Below are 18,914 nucleotides of genomic sequence, written 5' to 3'. Positions count from 1 at the left end.
ACTGTCATCTTTGATATAAATTTGAATAGTGCGGACATGATAACTCCTAGGAAGCGAAGAAGACAAAGAGTTGTGAAAGGTGACCTCACCCAACCTCAAAGACATACAGAATTTGAGTAGTCTTGTGTTTTCAATAAGTCATGCATCTTCTAGAACTTCTTATTCTAGCTTTTCATCTCCCACGGCCAGCCTATGTGTATGAATGTGAGAGTCAAATGTGTAGCTTTTAACCATCTCTGTGTCAGAGAATCAGCTTCTAAAACCTAATGGGCTATGTGATCTTGGGCAAGACACTTCACAAGTCAGTAAATCAAAGCATCCAGAAAGTAGAACAAAAAGAGACATTTAAATCACCTAGTCCAAAAGCAGCCCAGATATCTCTCGTATGCTTTCACTCTCCACTCCCATGGCGATATTCCCAAGTGATCATTAACAAAGTCAGGATGCAGCCTCAGAGTCCTTCTCAGCACAGCACCTCAAGGAACCACTACCAACACATCATTTGGCCATGTGAAATAAAATCCAAACCACTCATTCCTCAGCTGAGAAAAACTGAACCACAAAGATGAGCCATGACTGACTGCCTGGATCTCACTATTAGGAGCAGACCGGGAACTATCAAAACCCCTTACCCCATTCCTCTAAGTCATTTCTCCTCCTTAACTCTGACAGTCTGTGAATAGCCCTTGGAGTAGGGGTGGGGGGCTGCTATTGTACTAAGTTCCATAAGAGGTACAGATAAAGGGTTACTAACAAGGGGAAGGAGCAGCACAGGAGGCTTGAAGGAAGATGTGCATTTGAGCAGGCTACAGAAGGATGCTATTTGTAGGAACCAGTGAACTATGCCTTTAGCGGAAGAAAAGTTAGGATTGGGGTGAGCATTCCAGCAGAAGAGACAGCATAAGCAGAGGAATGGTGAGGACTCTGGAGTGCTGAGCAGGGGGTGAGCAGCAGCTACACACGGAGGCCATGGAGGGTGGCAGTGGGGATGGGGAACGAAGAAAATGACAAGATTAAAAGAGTAACCAGAGACTTTGTGGAGTTGTAAATGCTGATTTTTAAAAATTGACTTAAAGGCCTTAAGTGTAATAAATGGTAAAAGAAGATTTAAACAGGAGTGGAAGGAAAAGTAAAGAATATATCTCCATTCTCAGTTGCAGTGAGCTGAGATTGCGCCACTGCACTCCAGCCTGGGCAACACAGCAAGACGCTGTCTCAAAAAGAAAAAGAAAAAAAAGAATATACCTCCATTCTCAATGGGGGGAAAAAAGCCTTGCCATAAACTGTATTACAGGAATACTTTCATTATGTAAAAGCCTATTTTGTTTTCATGTCATTCTTAGATTACATCATAGAGTGGCTGCAGCCATCTCACACCATATTATAAATAAATCACTGGCTTAATCATAGAATGAGCCAGGGCCTCAGCTTTAAAAGGAAAATATTAGATCATTTTTAATAACTGATATAACTCAAACCAGTTGGCATTGAACCAGGGTGAGGTGATCTCATCCTGAAGAAGTCCAAAAAGGAACCAAAGCAGGTCAGAGCTGAGCAGGTCCCAGAGACACTTCCATTTACAGATGAAAAGGTTGCTAATGGCACCTGAGTAGAGTTCACCCTCTGGACTAGACAGTCTCGTCATTAAAATCAACACTTACTTGCCAGTAGCGATGCCCAATAAGCCTTCCCCATGAAACACAGTGGATAAGGATTTTGTCTCCAGAGCCACTATATTTCCAGGTATCAGAAAACATGAGCACATTATGATATTTGTAGTTAGGCCTTGGGAGTCATTATGCAAAATTAGAAATGTTGAGGCTATTAATTATTCAGGAAACATGAAATCTGGGGTGACCAATACACAAATGCTTCAGGTCTAGGCCAATCCAAGGGGACAGTGTAAACAGGACATGAGATAATGGCCTAACAAAGAAAAGAAATAAGGGTGATCTCCGGCAAAGAGTTATGGAGTCTTAAGGTGATCAGAAACTTAACATTTAATGTGTACCAACTACATAAGAAGTACCACACTCAATAGGCACTTTATAGACATTATGCTGCTTTGAGAGCACCAAAGACTCTTTGAAGTAGGCACTATTCACTCCATGGCTTGCAGAAGTGAAAACAGGTTAAAAAAACTAAGTGAACTAGGTAGGATTCAGTGACTAATGTGATAGTCTTCCTACTCCAAATTCCTCTTTACCATGTTGTCCTTGTCCAACTAAAACTCTATTTCCTACTATGTACTTTTAATAAAAATGAAATAATTGGTAAGAAACACTTTAATAACAAGAAGAGTTGGCCAGGCATGGTGGCTCATACCTGTAATCCCAGCACTTCTGGAGGCCAAGGAGGGTGGATCACTTGAGGTCAAGAGTTCAAGACCAGCCTAACCAACATGGTGAAACCTCCTCTCTACCAAAAATACAAAAGAAAAAAAAAAAAATAGCCGGGTGTGGTGGCATGCATCTGGAATCCCAGCCACTTGGGAGGCTAAGGCAGGAGAATCGCTTGAACCTTAGAGGCAGAGGCTACAGTGAGCCGTACCATTGCACTCCATCCTGGGCAACAGTGAGACTCCGTCTCAAAAAAAAAAAAAAAAAAAAAAAAGAATAAGATGGGTATTTAAAAAAATGCTGAGAGTTGAAAGGGACTATGGAGCAGGTAGTAGAATTCACATTCTGGCCAGCCACATTCTCAGCGACCAAGGCTGTGCGTTCCTCATTTTGGCTGTAAAGTCACTAATAAGCTTGACCATAATTTTAAGGCTCCAATTTCCATTAATTTTTCTAGTCATGTGAAGGTGGACTCTAAGGGAACCTGTCATCTTCTATAAAATAAACTGCGGAGCTTGATTTTGAAAAGGACTGCTTTGGTCGCGGAAAGAGAAGGATGCTCTGGAAGAGAAACTCCCTGCCAGACAGAGGGTATTGGCTGAGGTTTTATGTCTGGTCTTGTCAGTCTCAAAGTAATGTTGTATATCAGCAATCTGTTCCTAAAACAAATGTTATTCATACCTGCAGAGACACACTGTCTGAGCTGTGTAATATTGATTTATGCAACTTTTCAGGACACAATATGGCCCACCAGGAGATGCAGACCCCTGAAATTTAACTAAAGGGACAAAATCAAAGCTTAAGATTCCAATTTTTGACCTATTTTTCCTAATCTGTTTCTGGGACAGGAGAGAGTTTGAGAAAAGAAGAGAAAACATCCTCAAAGTTGCACAGACTCATTATGCAGCAGAGGCTGTGTGGAGCGGTGGAAGGCGGGGCACGGAGAGAAGCTGCAGATGGTTTCTCCCTTGACTACCCCTGGCTCTGTGGCCCTGGAAGAGTCTGTGCCCTTTCAAGTCTTGGTGTCTCATGCATACAGCAAAGGGCTCAAGTAAGAACCTTTAGACATTTCTACCAAAAAAGCTGTAATCGCTGAGGAGGGCAAAAATACAGAGGTAAGGGAACACAGCATGAATTGAAAACTTGTGTTTTTCTTCTTAAAAGCCATGCCAATTTTACATCCTGTGCTATTATGTATCAGTGCTTCTCTTAAGAGTTTTAAATGGAGTTTTCCCCCAAAACTGTCTTCAAGTAAAATTGATCCACAGAGGTGTGCTGGGTTTATTCAATAGCTTCAGGCAACGTCCACTTCCACCTTAGCACACCCATGTAAACCTGGGGAATCTGTGGTAAGCAGCCCCTAAGATGGTTCCGTGTAACTCCACCTCCTGGTATTAATAACTTCGTGCTCATATTCACCCCTCCCCTTCAGTGTGGCCTGGATCTAGTGACTCGCTTCTCATAAAGAGAATGAGGCAGAGGGAACAGTGTGTCACCTCCAGGATTAAGTTATAAAAAGACTGTGATTTGTCTCTCAGGGACTCTCTCTTGCTCACTCATTTTGAGGGAAGGCAGCTGCCATGTGAGCTGCCCTATAGAGAGCCCTACATGGCAAGAAACTGAAGTCCTCAGCCCAGTAATCTGTGGGGAAACAAATCCTGCCAACCAGCATGTGATGAGCTTGGTAGCAAGTAGATCTTCCCCGGAGTTCGGCCTTCCGGTGAGACTGAAGGTCCAGCAACACCTGGACTGTGATGTGGTGAGAGATCTTGTGGCACCGATCCAAGCTGCTCCCAAATTTCAGAAACTGTGAGACCATATTAATCAATGCTTTTTTTTCTGTTTTTTGAGACAGAGTTTTGCTGTTGTTGCCCAGGCTGGAGTGCAACGGTGCGATCTCGGCTCACCGCAACCTCCGCCTCCTGGGTTCAAGCAATTCTCCTGCCTCAGCCTCCCAAGTAGCTGGGATTAGAGGCATGCACCTCCATGCCCGGCTAATTTTGTATTTTTAGTAGAGATGAGGCTTCTCCATGTTGGTCAGGCTGGTCTTGAACTCCCGACCTCAGGTGATCTGCCTGCCTCAGCCTCCCAAAGTGCTGGGATTACAGGCGTAAGCCACTACGCCTGGCCTATTTTTTTCTTTCTCCCAACCCTTCATCCACGCCCCAGGAGATCTGAGACTATAATTTACCTCAATTTCCCAAGCACTTAGCGTAAGGCCTGAAACATATCTGGTGATTAATAAATGTGTACCATAAAGAATATGTTTCTTCTAATCCCAGCACTTTGGGAGGCCAAGGCGGGCAGATCATGAGGTCAGGAGATCAAGACCATTCTGGCCAATATGGTGAAACCCCGTCTCTACTAAAAATACAAAAATTAGCTGGGCATGGTGTCACCGCCTGTAGTCCCAGCTACTCGGGAAGCTGAGGCAAGAGAATCTCTTGAATACGGGAGGTGGAGGTTGCAGTGAGTCGAGATCGCGCCACTGCACTCTGGCCTGGCAACAGAATGAGACTCCATCTCAAAACAACAACAACAACAACAACAACAACAAAATATGTTTCTAATGTGTATTTCTCTCTTATATATCTGTCTTTTTCCCTAACTATAAGCTTCTCAAGGTCAGGGACTAAGCCTAATTCACATAGTTTCCTAAAGATCACGAGGTTCACCAACACCCAGACCAACACTGAGATCAGGGCAGCAAACACATACTCTATGAACCAGGTGTAAATATTTGGCCACAATCTACAAAGGTCTCTCTATCCATTCAAACTTCAGATGCTGTCTACCACACAGCAACTCATTGAGGAAGACCTGAGAATTCGGATCCCCTAAGGCCATGCCTAATGTAGAGTAGAGGTATCTCCATTGTGCCAGAAGCCAAGAAATAGGAGAATGTGGAATTAGGAGGAAGGAAGCAAAAGAGAGAAAGAGATATCACTACTTTTTACTTCCGTGACAGCAAACATACCTCCTACAAGACATCCCTGGGTTACATGAAGAACCATAGAGTTTCAGGGACTGTATAGGTCACTGCTCAGATCTGACAAATCCTCTTGTAATTTTTGAAGCAAATAACATAAAAGCAATAAAAGCTAGCTGAGCAAATGCTCACACATGCCCAGAAAGCACTGACTGAGCAATTATAGACAGCCAAGACATTCACCTCTGACGGAAGTGACCAATGCTTTGCTTCCGGCAGAGACTAATACCTGATACTTCTGAGGACCAAAGAGGAAATATTAAAACTGAAAGCCCTTGGCGACAGTCGGCAATTGTAAACTGGTATCAACAGAGGGAAATAATTTCCTTCCTGACTCCCACTGGGCTAGTCACGCCTGGAGCAGCAGGTGTGATTATCTAATCTAACAAAGTAAGAAGCCAAATGGGCTAGACTGTAGCTTCTATGGGGTCTCTCAAGCACTGAGTTTCCTAGGTTTTTGAATTTACCACCCTCCATCTCCTGTCTCAGACAAAAATGAATGTGAAAAATAATAATACATAATTCTATTTCAATTTTAACCTGCATCATTAAGCAAAGTTGCAGATCTAGCTGCAGGACTGAGGACAAGTTAGTGCCCATCCAACCCGGAGGAGGAAGAGGTGCAAGGTTGGCAGGAAAGGCATATGCTGAGCATGTCTAATGTTCCTGATGCTGTGCTGGGCACTGAACTTACATTGTCTTTTTCTTTATATTCAAGATGCGTCTTTACGGAAGAAGACAACTGTAATAACCTATCATATAGGAACCACACTTTATACTTTACAAAACAGGTTGGCATTTAACAACGCACTTGCTCTAAGCAAACATGAGAGGTAGGCAGGGCAATGATTATTGTTCCTAATTCTCAGATCCAAAAAATAAGGGTGAAGGGATATTGTTTTTCTAGGGTTGCACATCTCATACTTGTCAGGACTTCTGTTAGGCCATCCCACCATACTCACTGCCTTTTTATGCCCTTGCAAACTTCTTAAGTCAAAAGCCTCTTTCTGTCCAGTCATTTGGGATTTTGTTTGTTTAGTTGTAGAGACAAGGTCTTGCCACATTGCCCAGGCTGGTCTCAAAATCCTGGCCTCGATCGATCTTCCTGCTGTGGCCTCCCAAAGCACTGGTATTACAGATGTAAGCCACCATGCCCAGCCTGTCTAGTCATTTGTGTCATTCTCATTAAACCATGTAGTCTGGCTTCATCTGTGCTGCAATTCCTATACTCCCCAACAGAGAGTCAGCCAATGCCCGATAGAACACCCTCTGGGAAAGGGACCCTCACTACCTTCAGATTTATTCTACCCATGAAAATGCACGCAGCACCTATCCCATGCCAGAGACCCCAGCAGACTCTGGAGACACACACATGAACAAGCAATGCTGTCCCTGCCCTGCCCAGGTTCTATGTTCTTGATGGCCATGAGCACATGTGTCCCAGAATCTTGCAGCAGAATCCATGGTCTCACTCGCGTAACCGTTCTTGGTTGGCCATCATTCCTGGTCCTCTCAGCATCCTCGTGTAGACAGTCCAGCTGGCTCATGCCTTTTCAGAAGATGAGGCAGGAACTAAAGCCCGGCTCTCTAGAGGGTCTCTGAAAGAGGGCTAAAGAGTTTGCAGAAGGCCTGTGGTTGCCCACAGAGCTTCCAGTCCTCTCTCCCTCTCCTAACAGCACCCAGATATTCTTTTGAAGGGCCACCTCTTCTCCACTGTGTAAGTGCCATGATGTTTGGATGGGACTATGTCCAAATTCAGTTTTGGGAGAATACTGGTTCATATTAGCATAATCCCATTCTCTTGGTTTCAATGACTGGTTCAGAAATATACAGTCAGCCAAGGCTATGAGAATATAGCAAACCAGGTTCTTTCTCCAAAATGGGAAGAGAGATGTCTATAGTTTGGGTTTCAGCAGGCAGCCATCTCATGACCCATGAGGTAAAACATTCCAAGGATGAAACCCAGGCACAAAAAAGGGCAGAGCAAGAAGCGCTGCAAAAAAACAGAGCTAGAGTCCTGTTCAAACTGTGCCTGAGGCTCACATGACATCTGCACTTGCCAGTTTCCAGGTATTCTAGGTTTGCAGAATCACCCACCCACTTCATTCTAGATGCCATACTCTATTAAATGCATCAGCATTTCGGAAGCCACTCCCAACAAAAGCCACTGTTGGCTCATATTTAGCTTATGAACAACAAAAACTTCTAAGTGTCTTCCAGTTTGCTCCTGTTAAGGAAATCGCTCCCTTTCTATCATTACACACTTGATTTTTTTAAGTCCAAGTGCAAAGCTTCATACTTATCACAGTTTAATTATAAACACTGAAAAAACTCAAGACATAGAGGAGGTGACAAAGATTTTTCATTTGATACTTAAACGTATGCTAGGGGGAATATATTCAGACCATGTTTGAAATTTTAACAGACACTAAGGTTTAAGCATCAAACCAGTGGTTTCCAGCCTTTTATGTAATATAGATCAATAGGCACATAGTCAGTTGCATTTTTAAGATACACTGATTAAGAAAAGACAGAGAGACAAAACACAACTATAAACTCAGTCACACTTTTAAGTGAAGTTAGATTTTTTTCAATCACAACAGCATCGTCTCTGTTTTGGAAAACTACACCACAAATATGTCAAGGTGTATTATTTACTCAGTACAAAGCCAATGCTGGGGGCATATATGAATTGGCCTCAGCCAATGGGGACCATCGAATCAGGATCCTAAGTGGAAGTCGCACCCAGAATTCCCTTACTAATTTCCTCAGCTCTCCTTATAGCCCAGCGTATTCCACACTGTTGATTCTTTTCATCACCCCGATTTTTTAGAACATAATGTTTTACTCTACCCATTAAGTACAGAGGTACTCCAAAACACAAGGAAAGTTTACCTTACCTGGTCACGGTTCTCCTTTCTGAGCACACAACAGGATTTGCACTCACATCCTGGTGGAGCTCTAGCAGGCCCTTTAAAACAAAGGCTCACACCCTTTGCCTAAGCAAATTTAGTCTGCCCTGCCCCAAAGAGTTGTTATAAAAATAAAATGAGGCCGGGCGCAGTGGCTCATGCCTGTAATCCCAGCAATTTGGGAGGCTGAGGGTGGATTACCTGAGGTCAGGAGTTCAAGACCAGCCTGGCCATCATGGTGAAACGCCATCTCTACTGCAAATACAAAAATTAGCCAAGTGTGGTGGTGTGTGCCTGTAGTCCCAGCTGCTCGGGAGGCTGAGGCAGGAGAATCACTTGAACCTGGGAGGTGGAGGTTGCAGTGAGCCGAGATTGCACCACTGTACCCCAGAATGGGCAACAGAACAAGACTCCATCTCAAAAAAATAAATAAATAAAATGAAATGAGATCACAAAAGAAGCAGCACCTTGCACAAGGGTAAAGAGACACTCAATAATATTGCTTTCTTTCCTTGTAAATATCCAAACACTGTTCAGTGACATTTTCATTTGGGTCTTTCCACTTCATGAATACTTTCTTCCATGCCAAATGAGAAAGAAAGAGGCAATACAATTGCTGGCAACCTGAAATCATTGTTACTCCAAATTTTCCTCCAATTTCAATGCTGCCACCTTCCAAGAGCTGAGCCCTGCCTTTGCTTTGCCACACATTTTATTAGCATGATTATATATTGTCTATTGCCATAAAAGCAACTCAAGAGAGAAGGAAGAGCATTTCAGTTCTTCTCTTTTTCTTAATGCATCCTAGTTACTGATGCCCATACTTTAAGTGGAAACCACTGACGTTTAAAACTCATTAAAACGTATACATTGATTTTAAAAGGCAAATGTATTCTTTTTGTGTGTGGGACTCACCAATTGAGGAAAAAGATCTTCCCTCTGATGAGCGTCCAGTGGAACAATGAAAAAAGCAGAACACAGGGAATCAGATGACAAGGTTCTGTCTTCTGCTCTGTCTCTGAGCCTCAAAGTTCCCACCTATGAAAAACAGAAGGGTGTTGCTTATGTATCTCTAGGGTCTTAACCAGCTTCAGAAATTCCCAGGTTTATAAAGTCTCTGACTGGGCCGTGGCTTACTTCTATACCTCCTAAACTCCTAGTCAGATCCTGGCACTCTTATTTCACTAATTTGACTCAGAATGATGGGGAAAGAGAATGCTGATGCCTCAGTGCTCATATCTCAGCTCTCCTAGTTCCCCTGGGAAAACAGCTTCATCTTAATAATGGAGGTGAAAGAGATAAGTCAGTTAGTTACTCACATTATAGGAAAGAAAAAAAATTAACAGATAAACCTAAACTATACCAAATAAAAAAAGAAAAGGAATACGAGTTTGGAGACAAATTTCTAACTACAGGACCTAGTGTCCTTTGAACTTTAGTTTCCTTGCCTGAGAAGTGAGAATCAGTGAGCAGCAGAGGGATAAACAATCTTGACATTTCCCAGTAAGCCATCCTTGATATCATTTGGATATGTGTCCTCTCTAAATTTCATGTTGAGTTGTAATCCCTGCTGTTGGAGGTGGGGCCTGTGGAGGTGATTGGATCGTGGGGGTGGATTTCTCATGAATGGTTTAGCACCATCCCCTTGGTGCTTTCCTCATGATCACGAGTGCGTTCTCATGATATCTGGTCATTTAAAAGTGTGTGGCAACTTCTCTGCCTACTCCCTCTCTTGCTCCTGCTTTTGCCATGTGAGACACCTGCTCCTCCTTTGCCTTCGGCCATGAGTAAAAGCTCCCTGAGGTCTTCCCGGAAGCCAAGCAGATGCCAGTGCCATGCTTATACAGCCTGCAGAACCATGACCCAATTAGACCTTCTTTCTTACAGATTACCGAGCCTTAGCTATTTCTTTATAGCAATGCTAGAATAGCCTAATACAGCCCTTATTACAGGTTTTATTTCATTAGAAACTATTACTGTTTTGCTAATGATTACACAGTATGTATTCCAACAGACAAGTATCCCAAGGCAAGGGCTGTTATAAAACTTGTCTTTCATGTATGCAGGAGAAATCCACATACCAAAGAAACTACCAAGCCCATTTCATTGTTGTCACTGTAAACATTACCTAACCAATCATACAATTGTTTTGTGTACAAAACAATTCAAAGTTCAAAGTTGGGAGGGATTTTTTAAATGACCCACCTCAACTTTTCCAACTGACAAGAGAACCCGGTGGGCTGGGTAAGGAGGTGACCCCTTCAGGAGCTACTTGATCCAATGGATCAAGTGACTGCTTGCTTTGACAAAGGACAACAAAACACACTGGGCAGAGGGACTTGTGCTTGGTCACATGAGTCACACCTAGAGCCAAACCAGGACTTACAAATCCAGGCCTCAAACACTTGTTTCAACGCTCTCCCAGTAATCTCAACAGCAGAAAGAAATTAAATAGGCAAAATGGAGTATAATCAAGATAAGCCCAGAAAAGCAAGGAGTTTCCAAGACCTAGTGGTCTTCAAGGACATTGGAATTCTGAAAGCCATTTCCACTGAAAGGAGAGAAAGGCATAATTTCAAACTTACTGAGAAATGGGTTGTTAGGAAGCTAACATTAGACCTGTGAACAATGCAATTCCATAAAACAAACCAAAAAGGTTGCCCCTACCCTCACCCGCAAGCTGCATAAAACCAAAGCTTCTCCTTGCAGAGAGAGATACAAGTCACAACAGTTTCTACAACAGCAGCAAAGGGCATCTGACTTCCCAGATTTTTAAACTTCACTGAAAGGAAGAGCTCTCCACCCTCGGCCCTGAGGGAGTCTCACTCACACTCTCCAGCTTCCCTCCAGGCACAAATGAAAGTGGTCTCCCTTTTCCATAGCCAACTTATCTTTTAATAATTTTTTCTTCTTTTCCATAAAGAGAATAAGCAGCTTTGCTAAAGAACCGCTGTGAAATGATTGAAGTTCCCATGCAAACAAACCATTAGCAGAGTTCAAATGCAATTTAAATTACCAGTTGTTAAAGTGCTTCTCAATTTCGTGGTAAGTTTCCAAGGAGAATTACATGCTATATACTATTTAATTGGTTGTTTTCTATTTTTTAACATCCATTTATCCCCCCCACCCCGTTATATTTCAGAAGTGTCTATAAAAGCTTCCCTTTAAAAAATTATACATTGTTGAATAGATTAAATCTAAAGATTGAAAAGTATCAGAGAAACAGCTGCAGGATCATGCAGCTCACCAGAAATTGATGGTTTTGACACCACAAAACATGCAGAATTTTAAAATCTGAGGAATCACCTAGTAGTGCCCTCACTCTTTACAGCTGAAGACACTGAATTCCCAAAAGGGAATGATGGAGTTGTCCTGAAGTATTTTCTGTGGTCAGCGACAAATTCAAAATGAGAAGCATTGCTCCAAACTCTCAGCCGCCTGCCACCTCTTCCACATGGTTGCCCACAAATGGCAGAAGATGGTATGAAATAGCCAATAAACTTGATTTTCCACCTGTATTTTTTTTAAGAAAATATAAAGCCCTCTTCAAATATACTCCTGACCTCAAACATTATGGGCAATGGCAAGTATCTCTCCCAAAGAGAAAAAAATAAGTAAAGGCTGATGAATGAGTACAGTCAAAGGAGCTCAAAACAAGACACTTTATGAGCAGATTCTTGGCAGGAAAAGTCAAGACACTAATCTAGATTCATTAAACAAGTTATGTCACATCAACACTGCAGATTTTCACAGTTCTATCTGGCCCTGAATTAGTGCTGCCCCCAGAGACAGAGAAAGAGAGGATAAAAAAAAAAATCAACAATGTGAAAGCAAGTCTTGTCATATCTGTAAGCGGAAAGGATTTCTAGAAGCCATCGGGAGTGCAGTTTGAAGTTCCAGACTTTGATATCGGACTTGTGTAAAGGATTTTCTCAAAGCACAGGCTTCTCTGTCTGCAAAACAGTGTTAATATCATCTACCCATCAAGGTGTATGTAACCATTTCCTGGGATCCCATATCTAGCACGTATGGCACAAAGCCTGCATACAATATGCACTAATTCACGTTCACCCCTTCCAAGGCTTTTATAATTTCTTAAAGCCTATATAGTTCTGTGATTCTAATTTATGTGGACTAAAACCATGTCTTGTAAGCCAAGCATATTCCCTAAGTTTGTTAGATACTGTATGTCTCCTGACTGTAAACTCATTTATCACTTGAAAAAAAAATTCATAAAAATTTATATATCTAAGTATTTTGCTTTAAAAGCAAACTTTTTGGAAATGCTATTTTTAAATGGCCTCCAAATCCACATTTTGAAATACACACAATAATAAAATCCCAGTTTCATATCCAAGACCTTATTAAACTTTCCATCAACCTATAAGAAAAATTTCCCAATTGAACACTGAAGAAACTGAGGAATGGAGAAGTTAGACACTCACCCAATATCTCTAGGCTAGTAAGTGGTAAAGCCAGGATTTGAACATAGGTGTTCAAAATCAAGTTTCATGACACAGGCTTTATTAATTTATAATTACAACTATAATATGGACAGTTCTTCTGCTAGAAGTGGAAATATACCTTTAAAACTCCTGCTATTTTCATATTTCAGGGAGCTTTGGGATAAAAACAAAGCCTACATTTCAAACTATTTTTTTAAAAGTTCATGTTAACAGCAAGTAAATCTTTCCTGAATTCTACCTCGCTGTTATATTCTTAAGCGAAATAAAAAGCTCAGAACCCTGGCACTAAGCAGACATCTACTGGTATGTGGGAAACAGACCTGAGAAGGGTTAACAGTTAATTAGCTGATATCAGACCAATTCAAAAACAATTCAAATGGCCAGCCTCATGGGCAAACAAACCATGGGAACCCCAGTACGGGCTATGGAAACCACTCTGGAACAACTGTTAGTTAACAGAATGTCACATGTTCTGCATTCAGGGGTGCACCAAAGACAGGTTTGCTAACACCTTCTGTCTTGGATAAGGCAGTGTGTGGACCTAGCATGTGTAGGTGCTGAGTTGGACATGCCTAGGGGTGTTGAAGAGCCTCAATGGGGGACACGCTGGAACACACAAGACAGAATGAAAAGCGTGGAAAAGCACGAGTACATGCAATGTCCTTTTGAGGGTCTAAAAGTTCTCTGCAGATGATGTGACTTCTAAACGATGCCTGAACACCCAAGAGGATTTCCATAGATGAGGAGGAGAAAAATAGGCCCAAGGAACACGATGTGCAAAGGCCTTGAGACGGATGAGTTCAGGGTGTTCTCAGAGAAAGTGACTAATCTGGTGAGGCCAGTGACAGAGGATGCAGAGGAATGTGGTGGGACACAAGCCTGGAAAGGAATGCTGCAGCCAGAGCCTGGAAGACCTTGTATCTCATGTTCTAAAGCACTTGGATCTTAAGCCATAGGTGTTGCGTTTCGGGAAGTGACACGATAGAAAGTTAAATGGTAGCCCTATCCCTTTAAGAAATGAATCCCCTTCCATGGTCAGTTTCCAAGCATAGTAAGGGCAGGGGAGCTACCTATGAAGGGATCTTCTCCCTGTGGCCCCACTCACAGAGAAGTCGGGGGACAGGTGGCTTTCAGAGTTGCTCTTAACCCATACCTTCAGTGACCCTTTCCTCTAGGTCTAAAACTCTCACCAACATAACAGACCCACCGGAAGGCCCAGGAAAAAAACAAAGTCTCATGTTCCAAGCAGGACTACCACTCTGCCTTCAGGGAACTGCCAGTCCCACCCCGCTCCTTGAGTCAGAAGAAGCTGGGCTGGAGACAGGCTCCATCCAGCCTTTCTCCTGTCTCTTAAGCAGGAGCCAGAGGCCTATCCAGCTTGTACTCTATGTGCCTGAAGCTCTACATCACAGAGCTCACAGAGTTCTCGGCCAGGCCTGAAACCTCGTGACTGGGGCATGGGATTAGTAATGAGCTTGTGCTGATGTCACCACTTAGGTTGTATGGAATCCTCCTTTCCCTTAAAGGAAGCTTTGTAGCAGTATCCATATGTCAAGGCCTTCAAACATGCAATGCCCTCCCTGCCCTTGAAGAGCTCCCAGTCTAGAAGGAGAGATAAGACATCAAGTAAGAGAGGACAAGTGCCACTGAAGAAGCACAGGTAACAATGCAAATTTTCATACCACATGGTGACACAAGGTGATGTCATAAAAAAATGCAATGACAACAAAGAAAAGGAAAACTGTTGACAATTCCAGATTTACGTGACTTCGCCGGGAGAATCAGACCATTTTTATACTACTCTTGTTAACATAGTGGCTTTCAGGGGGAGCACCTATTCTATCACACCCATCTGGCAGATGGGAAAACTCAGGCTCAAGCAAGTTAACTGACAGTGAGGAAGTATCACAGCCGGGATTCAAATCCGGATCCCATGCTCATAAGCAGCATACATTTGTACTCTATTGCCTCACAGCTAACTGTGGTTGAGTTAGCAGGGCAGAGAACACAGAGGTCACTTCTAATGGATGGGAGAGCAGGTGGTGATCAAGGATTATTCCCTTCCCATGATGGCGTCTGTGCAGAAGTTTACGGGAGGATTAGGAGTTCCATGAATGAAGATTGGAGAGGTTATCTCAGGTTAAAGGAAAGGCACGTGCTAAGGCATGAAAGTGAGAAAGTGCAGGGTGTATCTAGGATTTGGCAGGAAATGCGTTTGATTTAAAGATACGTAAGCAGGAGCATCAAGGAAGCCCACAGTGGACCCTTGTTGATGTCCATTTATGACAGGTCCTGGATACCAGGGGCAGGAGATTTTACTTAATACAGTTAAGTACTAGGAAAGTAATAAATGTTTCACAGCAGAACTGTAGCATGGTTTCAGCTTTACTTGGGATTCTGTGCTCTAATGGTAGGGCTATGCAAATAGCCTTTCAGCACCTGAGCCAGGGTCAGGAATAATGGGCCCTTGGGTCCTTTCAGGTCAATATACAGAAGGACATTGTTCCTTGGCTATGACTTCGGAGGTAAGAAAATCGACACCTATTTCATAGAGCCTGACCATCGTCTTAAGAGCCTCTGTGACTCATTACATAGTAAATTCCGGGTCCCAGCTGGAGCACAGGTACCCTCAATTGGTAAACACAGCATGGAGAACAGGATAGAGTCAAAGAATAAAAGGAACTGTGCTTGGCCCTTGGATTCTACACTTATTAACTACGGAATTTTGAACAACTTACTCCCTTTTATCCAGGGTGCAGTTTCTTCATTTGTAAAATGAAAACGATAATACGTATACAGCTAGGTTCTTGTGAGAACAATCAAGTTGTGAGATTAAATATGACGATGTGTGACTCCTACACACAGGCTAACATGTTTAGAATAAATCCCCCCACCCCCAAAAGCCACCATGTTGAAAGGGTAGTATAAAAACTGCCCGATCTTCCTGGCAAAGTGGTCTAAATCTGGATTTGTCAACAATTTTTTCTTTCTCTGTTGAAAATTGAGCTGTATTCCCCAGGCAAGTCATTACATCTTTTTGTGCCAAATTGTTTTCATCTTTTAAATGACCCAGTAATCCCACTTTGGGCAATACACATAAGGGAATAATCCAAAAGGAAAAAAGAAGGCAATTTGTTCAAAGATGTTATTCATAGTGCTATTTCTGGCTCTTTATATATCCCCCTATTATAGCACTTATCTCACTGTGCTGTAATTATCCACTCCCCTTCCATACGCCTCCAAATTATCTTTGAATCAATCCCCAGCACCTAGCACAATGCCTGGCATACAGTAAGAACTCAATAAATGTTTGTTGACTCAATGAATAGGTAATATAAAAGAAATTTTAGAAGAAACTCGAATGAACAATAACAAAACACTGTTTTTAAGAGATTATGCTAATTTTTTGAAAACCTGGTAACTACAGACTGCAAGAGGGGTGCATGAAGAAGCCTCAGAAATGAGTTTTAGATGACTTAGTTTATGATCTCTGAGCATCTCTGGGCTTAGGCTGATTATAGTATAAGATTGCCACGGGATACCCAGGAGGATGAGGTCACAAGTTGCTTTGGCCTGGTGGCTAGAGGACGGGGCTTGGTCAGAATTTTGGATTCTCTGCCTGATTCAGCCACTACCTAACTTCTCCAAGACCTGAAAAATGAAGTATCTGCAGGAAAGCCCAGCCTGTTAAAAGGAATTACAGGGAACTGCCAAAGGCCAGCAACTGTGAATTCAAATGTAAATGAAAAAAGAGGGCCGGTAGGTGCCCTTGGACCACAGTCCAGTTCTCAAGACAAGGAGAGGCTTTCAAACCCCAGCTCTTCTGGGCTCCCACTGAGCCTTCCAGACCCATCTCACATGGAGATTGAAGATTCCTTACCAGGGAGTTTACAGGAGACAGAAATCTCTGCATGAACAGACAACACATCATGAAAAAACAGCATGTTAAATACAGCCCATAAAGTCAGCATCACTCTGAACGTTCCTCATTCTTGGTGGGAAAGAATGTTTTACAAAAATACCCAGGGAGAGCAAAGGAAGCTGCACATTCTGCAGGGCTTATTTTGGGGCGTTCCAACAGCTCTCAGCTGGGAAGCCAAAGGCAGGAAGCCACCGTCCTCTGTGCATCGGCCCAAAGCTCAAGGTTAGAAACTAAATGGGAGGGGAGTGAGAAACAGATACTCTTTGGTCTTGGAACGCCAGCTGCTTATCTGGGCAACCCCCCAGGGCGCCTATTTTCATTTCCCTCTGAGTCTCCCAGATTCCTGCCCATTTAGCTTGGCATTTCTCTGAAGGAAATCACACTTGAGATCCTACAGACGATCACTCCCAAACATGCCCCGAACTTATTTCTCCTGCCCAACTTCTATGCCCTAGTCAAAGTTATCATCGCATCTCACCTGAATTATGGTAAAAGTCTCTGCCTAACCTTCTTGCTTCTACCCTTGCCTCCCTTTTACTATCAGGTTCCCTCCACAGCAGCTGGAAAGATGCCTGTAACACATAACCCATCACATCTGGACTCAGGTGTAAGAAGCTCAGGTCTCTTACTTACCACCACCTGCTAGTCCCTGTTCTTTTCTCCTGCTTCTTCCCCTGCAGCCCACATCCTGCCAGCACATCAGGCTCCTTCTCTTCCTCAAACACAAACTCCTTCCCACTTCAGAGCCTTGACCTTTGCATTGACCGTCTCCACTGCCTGCAGCACTCTTCCCCCAACCTCTACAAGGTGGCCTCCTTGTCACTCAGATCTCAGCTTAAACATAACCTCCCAGAGTCCTTCCCCAATCACTCACAGTCAGAATGTCCTTTGTGACTCCTCCCTTGGGTTACTTATCATTCCCTCTTATTTAAGTGTTCCTTTATCTGCCTCCTTCACACACCTGCAGCAGCGTGTAAGCGCCAAGTGATCGTTGTTGTGTGTGTCTTATTCTTTGCTCTAAATAGAGTACTGGGATAATGCCCAGAACAGTGCAAGGCACCTAAGTGGAAACTCAATAAAGATTTAATAAAATTAGATGAATACATGCCATGGATGGAAGAAGCCTGACAGAGTCTATAAAAGGATGGTAGCCCTGCACTGTGGCTAACATCCTGGGCTTTGGAGTCAAATACACATTGGTCACTAATGCCTTTGCCCAAGAGCTATAGGGGCTTGGGCAAGCTTTCTCACTTCTTTAGGCCTTAATTTTCTCAAAAGTAAAATGGGGATAATAGCACCTGCCTTGTGGGAGTGTTGGGAGAGTTAGAGACAGGATGTTTAGTGTAGAACTCAGCACAGCCTAAATGTTCACTGTTATCAACAGCAACCTCCTCTTTCAGGCGAGAAAAGTGCGACTGAGAGAGGAGCAGGGCATTGCCCAGGTGAAACACTGCATTAAGAGCAGAGTTAGACCGGGCGTGGTGGCTCATGCCTGTAATCCCATCACTTTGGGAGGCCGAGGCAGGCAGATCACCTGAGGTCAGGAGGTGAAAACCAGCCTGGTCAACATGGTGAAACCCTGTCTCTACTAAAAATACAAAAATTAGTGGGGTGTAGTGGCAGGTGCCTGTAATCCTAGCTACTCGGAAGGCTGAGGCAGGAGAATTGCTTGAACCCATGAGGCAGACGTTGCACTGAGCCAAGATCGCGCCCTGCACTCCAGCCTAGGCAAGAGAGTGAGACTCTATCAAAAAAAAAAAAAAAGAAGAAGAAGAAGACGAGCAGAGTCAAGTCAGAAGAATCATGGCCACTTTTGGCCCACTATTCCATAGACCTAATAATTACTAAAATATTAGATACCATGCCACGTATCTGTATATTCTGCCTTGTTCCAGAAATGATCTGAGGTACCTGACAAAAGATGCTAATAGTTCATGATTTAAGTGAGAAATGGGTAAGGAGGGGGGAAAATAAAGCAAAGAAAGGGGAAAGGGATACAAAAAATAAGAGCTGGATGTCTCATACCATTTGCTAGAGGTGAGCTTTAAATTTAGCTATGGGCTTCCTAGAGCCCAATACAAAAGAAAGGAAGCATAGCTGTGTACAGCCCTTTGGAACACTTGCTTTATTGAAATGCCATAGCAAGGTGTAAGAAGATGTCACCATCCAGTTGAGAATCACCCTGATTTGTCACACTCTTGCCAGTTAGAATCTAATATCTGCTTACTCCTGATCACATGCCATTCTTACATAAAATTAGTTTCCACTACTGACTATGTGACTTTG

General features: G+C 43.0%; 1 protein-coding gene across 6 annotated transcripts in view; it reads right to left on the bottom strand.

Moving 5' to 3' along the window:
- Nucleotides 1–18,914, bottom strand: part of LPP (LIM domain containing preferred translocation partner in lipoma) — a 721,973-nt gene that overhangs the window by 640,507 nt on the left and 62,552 nt on the right. For 5 of the 6 annotated variants that reach the window (XM_063620512.1, XM_063620510.1, XM_063620509.1 and 2 more), the window contains exon 2: nucleotides 9,156–9,278. The exons of the other annotated variant lie outside the window; for it this stretch is intronic. The gene's annotated coding sequence lies outside the window, so the exon portion shown is untranslated. The remainder of the gene's footprint in view (nucleotides 1–9,155; nucleotides 9,279–18,914) is intronic. 6 annotated transcript variants of the gene reach the window in all.

Source organism: Symphalangus syndactylus, chromosome 17 (genome assembly GCF_028878055.3).
Source record: "Symphalangus syndactylus isolate Jambi chromosome 17, NHGRI_mSymSyn1-v2.1_pri, whole genome shotgun sequence".
NCBI lineage: Eukaryota > Metazoa > Chordata > Mammalia > Primates > Hylobatidae > Symphalangus > Symphalangus syndactylus.
This window is presented reverse-complemented; position numbering and strand designations above follow the sequence as displayed.